This window comes from Sceloporus occidentalis, unplaced genomic scaffold (assembly GCF_023333645.1).
Source record: "Sceloporus occidentalis isolate IW3139 unplaced genomic scaffold, rSceOcc1.0.p SCAF_6, whole genome shotgun sequence".
NCBI lineage: Eukaryota > Metazoa > Chordata > Lepidosauria > Squamata > Phrynosomatidae > Sceloporus > Sceloporus occidentalis.
Window position 1 is genome coordinate 123,575,616 of NW_028316986.1, and position 8,700 is coordinate 123,584,315.

Consider the following 8,700-nt stretch of genomic DNA (forward strand, 5'->3'; position numbering starts at 1 on the left):
TGAACATTTCTCTTTTTTGTAATCAAGGGTGACTGGTGCCCACAGAAACTGCTGTGGTGAAGAAGGGGAACACACATGGGGGAGGGAGATAGCATTGCTCAAAGGGGCTTCAGTCACAGAATCGTATCAACCACAGATTCATAAAACTATAGTGCTGGAAAATGATTCCAACCCAATGCAAGAATCTAAATCTGAACCTCTACTTAAAAATCTCCAATGCGGGTGAATCCATTAATCTAAGATAGGCTGCTCCATGGTTGAACAGCTCTTCCAATCAGGAATAGGTATGAACTGTAAAAATGTTTTTAGCTATTAGCAATATATATGACTAGTACCTTAATTTTTTGACATTGTAAAAATATTTCAGCTGTCTGAAATCGTCTGCTGTCTGAAATCTGTCTGGATTTCATTTTCATGTTTAATTTCTAGCAAGATTGACTTCATCTTCTTCTTCCACCAAACTCTCCACAACCTCTTCCTGAAAATGGGTGTCATTCTGCCTGATGGTTGGACTGCATTTCCTCTTCCCATATTCAGCATCTTTATCTACATTTGGCAACCAATCCAGGTTAACTCCTGTATTTTTATTCTCTTCCAACTCTTCTCTGGCTGCAGCCTGTATAAATTAAAGTTTATATTCATGTCCAAGTTTTAATCTTACTCAGTCATAAATGGTTCAAACATAGATACAGGCTGAGTCTCACTTGTCCAAAATGCTTGGGACCAGGGGTATTTGGGATTCCCACCCCCACCCCCCTGATCTTGGAATATTTGCATTATACATATGGAAATATCTTGGACATGGGACGCAGTCTAAACATGAAATTCAGTTAGGTTTCATATGCACCTTATACATATGGCCTGAAGGTAATTTTACACACAATATTTTTAGTAATTGTGTGCATGAAACAAAGGCCCGTCCCGCACGGGCGTAAAGTACGTGCTCTGCGTGTACTAGGGTTAGAAAGGGGTATCACTTCCTGATAATACGTGCAGAGCGCGCACAAAATGGCGGTGGCCGTTCCACACGAGCACCACCATCTTGACGTAGCAGACGCGTTGCGTCCGCACATCGCACATCACATATGACACCGCGAGTGCGCCTTTGGCGCCTCGCGACGTCATAAGCACGCCACAAAGAGAAGTGCCATTTTGGTGCTTCTTATTTGCAGCACGGAGGACCCGTGCGGTTTGGACGCTGGGGCTCCTCCACGCTACAAATGGCGGTGGCGGCAGACCACCCGTTTTGGGCAGTCTGTAACGCGCCAAAGTTTGTGTACACTGAACTATCAGTAAGCAAACCCACCCATGAAAAAATGTTTGGATTTTGGAGCATTTCAGCTTTCAGAATTCTGGATTAGGGAAACTTCAGACTGTATTCGTAATGTTCCACATGTAAATAGATTAATGCAAATTTAAACTGAAAAAATAGAATAACGTTTCCTGTTCTCAGTGCAAATCTAGAGCAGACTCTCCCAAACAACCATAAAAGCAAATGGCTCTGAACTTAGAAACTCCTCTGAAACTGGATCCTACAAGTCTTTATTTATTGTTGCTGTGTGCCTTCAAGTCATTTCTGACTTATGGTGACCCCAGGGTGAATTTATCATGCGGTTTTCAAGGGCTGGCTCACCAAGTGCATTTTCATGGCAACATGGGGAATGGAACCCTGGTCTCCAGATTTGTAGTCCAACTCTCAAACCACTATACCATACTGACTCACCAGGCTTTATACCTGGATCTAAATATCAGAGTATAAAATGCACAAATAGTATATATGAATTGTGATCCCAAGCCCATAGCAGCATTCTTTGTTAAAATAAATAGCTTGGGGCATGATTGCAACAGGTGCATTTTAAGGAGGTATAAGGCTACATATACATGAAGGCTCAATCCACATTTAACAGTAGGTGCCATTCATATATTTTGTAATCAAGGTGGAAACTTTTTCACCACTAGCCTCTAGACTCTGGATCTGTATATTATTTCTTTTAGATACCCAAATCTTCAGCCTGGCTTGGAGATGTTTAGCAGAGCCCGCTGCCCGTAGTGATTACACTGTTCTGCATGACATTTCCCACACAGTTTTCCTCCTCCATATAGTAATCTACCTCCTCCTTAGAGGCATCCCTCTTCCAGCACCCTCTCTTCTGCTCTGTCCAATATCTTTTAATCTTCCCTGCCAACTTTAAATTGGAAAAGAGGGGCTCAGACTGTTGGACCTTCTCATCTAGTGGGGCAAACAGATTGCACTGGCTTCAGGTATAGCATCCTTACATCCTCAGACAGGAAAATAAACATGGCAGAATTGTTACTGGTCACAATAGCTCTCTCACTTTCTTTTACAACAAAGTGTAGGCGCTCTGTAGCATTGTTATTTGCACAGTTTTACTAAGCAATGTCCCCAAATTTCAGCAAATTTTTAATAAGTAAAAAAACAAATAAAACAAACAAACAAAGTTCTAACAAATTCTACCACCTTTGGCCCTGCCAATGGATTGGAGGAATAATCACAATAACAATAACAATCTCATGCTATTTTTTTAATGAGCCATGATGAAATGGTCTAGTGGACAGTAGGAAATACTCCACAATGAAAGAAGTGGTTTGATTTAATTTAATTTAATCTGATTTTATTTTAATTTTATTGTACCACAACATTTTCTGGACCTCATTATTTGGATAGAACATGCCTGATTCTGCAAACACAAACATCCCATTGTGAAAGATTTATACACTGGCTCAGAAAATACCCCACAACTCGCACCATATAAATCTTTTAATACTAATGCAAAAGGGTTAAAAGAGAAAAATTAAGTACCTCATTGGGACAGGCCAATTTCTGGAGTCATCTTTCACTGACCTTGGTAGGAACTGAAGAAAAACATCTTGTTAGGTTTTTTTAAAAAAAATGCAACCAAAGTCCTGTGGTTTTTAATCTAGTTCTTATCATTTTCATGCACTGCTTGTAATACATTATGTGCTATGACTAAGCCTTAGGCCCAGCTAGCTGGTTAGAGATTTTTGTATAATATCTGATTGCTCAGTGCTTTTACGTGATTTATTAGCTCTCTGGTTTACATTTCCATATGTTCTCCTGTTGGCAATTCATCATCCTGTAGGAGCCTTGAAAAGGAAAGCCATGAAAGTCTCTATTGTGCCCTCAGAGTACTGTATAATTGTTACACCATTTCCCACTGTCAGTTTAAAAAAAAAAATAGACTATGGTTTGTTCTTAGGCAGAAATTTAGGACAAGCCATCCCGGCCTCTTCATAAAAGTATGATTATGGTTATGTTTACCAGTGGTCTGAATGCTGCTGAATGAGCAAAGCCCTTCCCCCTGCTAAGACTATGAGGCTGAAGAATTGGAAAATCATGTTGTGTAGCCCCTGTGGCTGACCTACATCAGCTTCAGTCTGTAAGTGGCAGAATATAGTGTATTTAATTTTTCCATGTTGAAACACGATCTTACACTTGAGTGTCAAGGGTGCAGAGGAGAAGGCAGGAACATACTCTTCCATCCGACCAGCTAATTTTCCATGTAAAAGAAAACTTTTTTTAGAGCAGTAGCATTTAATTATAGTGTTCCCTGTGCAGGTGTGAGATACACATTGCCTAGGGCTGCCATATTCCAGCCCCTCATATCTGGGCATCTAATTCGCATATTATGCAAATTATTATAATTTGGTGTATTATTAAGTTCCATTCTGATTAGGCAAATTCAACACATTAATCATTGTACTTTTTCTACCATTATGATTCAACCTCAGTATGTATTCTGTGCACTTCGGTTGCCCGTATAAAGGTATCAATGTTTTGTGGATTTGGGATGCTATTGAATTTTGCCACATGGCCAACACAGCCACCTCTGAATATATTATCAAGATAAGAGTTCTTTTTCTCTTCTTTTACCCTCAGCTAGTATGAAGAGAGGGAGCCTTTCAAACAGCCGCAGGGAGTAAAGGTAGTCCCTTTACTTTCTCAAGATTGTTTGGAAGTGAAGTACTACCTTGCTGCCTAGCCCTAAGCTCACGCCACCAACACAGTAACCACACACAACACAAGGCCAACTCTGCTCGATTCCTTTCCTTTTCTGCCTTCTGTGCCTGTCAGAGGGAAAACGGGAGGGAATGGAAGAATAAGGTGGCAATGCTATGCCTGTGCAGTAGGAACCGGAGCCTGGAGGCAGGATAAGGCTCCTGCCAGTGTCTGTCTTCTTGCATGATTCCTTGCTTCATTGCTACTGCCACATTTTAACCTACCCATCAGCCTGCAACAAAGGAGAAATCTGGGATTTACTGCTTCAACTGGCCCAGCCAACTGGGACATTTTTTAGTTCTTTCAATCTTGGATTTTCCAGCTTTTCTAAGACAAATGGCAACCCTAACATTGCCCCATGATGTTTCAGTCTTAAGCACATCTGGAGATAATTTGGTGGCGGTACGGGGGAGGGGCGTTGCATTACAACATCAGGTAACTAAAGTGACATGGAAATTGACATCCACTGGGGGAAATTTTAGCTGGATCAAGTTGCTAATGCCATTGCAATCAGCAAGATTGTCTTGTCAATCCTAAATACACATAAAAGTGAAATTCTATTGAACATGGATATTCAATTAAATATACTTTGCCCAACAGCTTAATTTTGTAATATCATGCCATGCTGTAGTAGGAAGATTTAGATGAAATTTAAGAGTCTTGCTGCTACCTTTGCTGTTGATGTATGCCTTCAAGTCAACTCTAAATTACAGTGATTATCGTGGTGTTTCCTTGGCAAGATTTATTCAGAAAAGTTTGCCATTGCTTTCCTCTAAAGTGGAGAGAGTATGACTTGCTCAAGGTCACTCACTGAGTTTCTATGGCTGCATGGTTACTTGAATTCATTCGTGCAAAGGGCTTTATCACATGAGCAAATAAATCACAATTACACCAGAATAATGGCATCTTTACTTGGTTTATGATGACAGCATTCCTCTTCTGTTGTTCTCCTGTGGGAGACTGTTTTGAAAGAATTTCTTTCTATTAACACACACAAAAAAAAATCCATTAATGGCATCCTTTCCCACTACTGTTTTGTGAGGATTTCCTGTGCAATATCTATTTACATCTAGAACTGTTTATATCTAGAATATTGTTTATTAAACCCAAACAGGATTAATTTTGTGCACCTATTCAATTACTTAAGCTGGTGTCTGCTACCTCCTTCTGATGTTAATGGCAAAATTGCTACTGAGGTGTCACTTGATAATCAGGAGCACACACTCTTAGCTACACTTCATTGAGGCAGAAGGTGCCTTTTCTTTCTGTCAAGTTTTCCCATCATCATCTCTTGCATTATATCACCAAACTGCTTTTGAAATTCAGATTGCCAGTGGATGAGGAGCAACTGGAAACTTCAGATCAGGAATCCATGAAAGGCAATGAGCATGTGATATGGATATGGATGCATTGCCTTTGTTATTTCCTGATTTCAGCCTCTGTGTCTGCAGTTTATTTCTGTGAGCAATTGACTGTTTTCTCCTTGCTCGCATTCCTTAATTTATGCTCTTCTCTGTATGATTCCAAACTTTTTATTGATTTTTTTGGCCTAAATCCAATTGCTAGTCTTCACTAGAGTAGACTCACTGTAGCAATGGGAACTTGGTAACTTAACACTTATAGAAGTTCTGTTGATTCAGTGGGTCTACTTTAATTGAGGCTCACAACTTGATTTAAGCCATACTGTTTGGATACCCTTGATTTCAGTGCTTTGGTCCTTCCATCTTTACTGAGCTTATCCCTTCCACCCACTTTTCTTTTCACAGATAATTGAATAATGCTTTCTGACTCAGGACCCTGAAGTGCTGAACATATGCACTGCACTGTATGAGAATTTGACAGCCATGTGCATTTTAAAAACTTGACCCTTAAATAATATAAGCCCCAGGAATTTTAAGTGGCTTGAATAAATGAAACATATTCTCAGACACAAACCAACTTCCACAGAAAGCCTCTCACCTAACTAGTAGAAAGGTAGCAAAAACAACAAGAAATCTATGGTTCAAAGTTTGTTTTATCTGATATGCTACTACAGAATTGTAACTGGAATAGAGGAAAAACTCAGTGACTGGAATAAGAAAATAGATTTTTATCTCTCTTGTTGTGGCAATATAGTCTACTTCTAAGTTTATTATTTTTGGTGAAAAGCAATAAAGTTTGCCTTGTCAAACAGCAGCAGGACTGCATGTCTCTCATAGCAACCACTGCAAAATCTTTCTGATAGGATGTGGCACACACAAAAATCACAAGTAATTTGTTGAATAGTGTGGGTGGGTGCAGAGAAAAAACACCTGGGTGCCATCCCATTTTGGGAACCCTGGGACCTGTAAAATTACTTTAAAAAGTAAGTAGTTGCTCTTAGCAAAGGCCTGCAGGTTACCATTACTAGTACAATTTTAAAAAAGGACTGCAGTATTATATGGCAAACATTTATACAAGTTCTGCTGATGGTATAAGTTGTTACCTAGAAACCTCAGTGTTACAGATTAAGGATAATAGGTTTTATTGTAAAAATAATAATAATGGAGATCCACTGATATCTCACCATGCTACAATGGCTAGACCTACTTATAGAATTATTAATGGACATGAATACAATGAAGACCAGGAAAAGGCAGAGTTGAGTCCACTTTGGATTTTTTAAAAACTAAAATCCTGGCACTCATCAATCAGAACAGATGTAAAATAGTGTCTTGGGAGCAGGCTGGGAAATGTACTTTTATGCAGAAACAAAGGTAGCTTCGGCCCGTTACAGATGGGTATAAAGTACGGACTGGGTCCATATTAGGGTTAGAAAGGGACGTCCCTTCTGGACGCCCCTAACCCTAATACGAACCGAGTCCGTACAAAATGGTGGCGCCCGTTCCACACGAGGGCCGCCATCTTTACGTAGCAGACGCGCTGCACCCGCATGTCGTGCAGCGCATATGACGCTGCAAGTGCGCCACTGGCACCTCGCGGCATCATGTCTGCGCTGCAAAGAGAAGCGCCATTTGGGGCTTCTTATTTGCAGCGCGGAGGAGCCCCACGGTTTGGATGCTGGGGCTCCTCCGCGCTGCAAATGACGGCGGCAGCAGACCGCCCCTTCTGGGTGGTCTGTATTGCACCTTTGAGTACATGAGCAGCTCAAAAATTTAGTACTACAAATCAGCTCATAATTCAAATCCACTCCTTGTTCTCATTCCAGCCTTTCTTCTGTCTGACCTCCCTGTTCTAGGACTTGTAGAGAGGAAAGAAAACCTTTTTCTTCTTGAGTCTGTTAAAGAATTAGGAATCAGGTCAACTGTAAATAGCCTAGAGATCGTCACCTGTCTTCTGCCCAACCCTGCTGTTGATGAAATGGCATTATCAGGTACTTCAGTCTATTGACTTTATGGCATTAGAATCATAGAAGGAGAGAGTCAAAGTATTATAGTAGCAGCTGGGTGGCTTCCATGCCAGTGGGGAGAGGGAATATGCTCCAGGTATTACTTGAAATTTCAAAGGAGTCACCTAAGATACTGTAACCTCTCCCCCAAATATGTTCAGCTCCTTGGATAGCTTTGATTAAGTTCAGAGTAAAGCACAGGGCAGCCACCTATTGTTGTTATTGTTGTTGATGATGATGATGCTCCTCTGCTTCCTCCTCCTCTATAGGCTTCATTTTAAGGTTCTTTTATTAAAAAAATACTAGTGCATTATGTTAATTATAAAGCAGTTCTTCAAAGCCCAGGGGATATTTTGAAAAATCAAGTTCATATATATATCTGTGGTTTCCTTGAAATGAATAGAGCAGTGCCAAATAGGATAGGCGACCCTTAGGGGCAAAGAAAAATGCTCACTCCAACATTGCTGAAACAATTACATCCACTGAAATGGAAAACAAATCTAAAATTTTAAATCAAGTAATTATGCAAAGTACTAAAAGGTTTCATAAACTTTCTTTTCAAAAAGAAAAGAAAAGAAAATGATTGTGCGAATTCTCTATAGGCTGTTGTTGATGGCCGTATTGCTTATTTGAAGCTGACTTATGAGTTCCAACGCTATGTTATTTTAAAACTAGAATATAGATTCCCTTGACAGCATATAATAGAGAGAGCTTCTGCGTCACTGCCCTAAAACAATCAAGAACTCATCCCATAAATCAAATACAAATGAAGGCTGTTACAGATTCAATTTCTATGTGTAGCAGTAGGATTGGAGAAACCATTTTTTCCTGAGTCAGCACAGTGCTAGTTCAGTGATCAGGCAAGAAAAATCTTGGTGCTATCCTGTAATCTGTAAAAGTTAGCTGAACTGTGAAGATAATAGACAAATTAGTTAGTGGAAGAGATTTTTCTTAACAACAATAGTAATCCATTCTCTAACTTGGGGGACCACATTAATTCTACATAAGACTTATTGGCAGGAAAGAACTGGAGGGAAATTACTTTACAGTTGAATGGTTGGATAATAGTCAAACCTAAATGCTTTTCTTTAGAACTATATCCTAATTCTCATGGAGAATTCTCATGTCTGCAGACATTGTGATACAACCAGTTATAGCAATGGAGGCTGGTGGTGGACAGTGAATCTCATCTGAGTTTTACCGTGAACTTGAAAGTTGCTATCCAAGATACTGAAGAACCAGGATAGTGTGGTAGGTTGAGTGTTTGACAGGACTTTGGGAGAGCAGGGTTTAA

General features: G+C 40.0%; 1 long non-coding RNA gene across 1 annotated transcript; it reads right to left on the bottom strand.

Moving 5' to 3' along the window:
* Window positions 1-259: 259 nt before the first annotated feature.
* On the bottom strand, window positions 260-5,022 carry LOC149311362 (uncharacterized). The gene is made up of 3 exons (XR_016281625.1): window positions 4,952-5,022; window positions 2,822-2,874; window positions 260-616 (listed from the first exon to the last, which is right to left on the bottom strand). It is a non-coding gene; the product is annotated as an uncharacterized LOC149311362 (long non-coding RNA).
* Window positions 5,023-8,700: the final 3,678 nt, after the last annotated feature.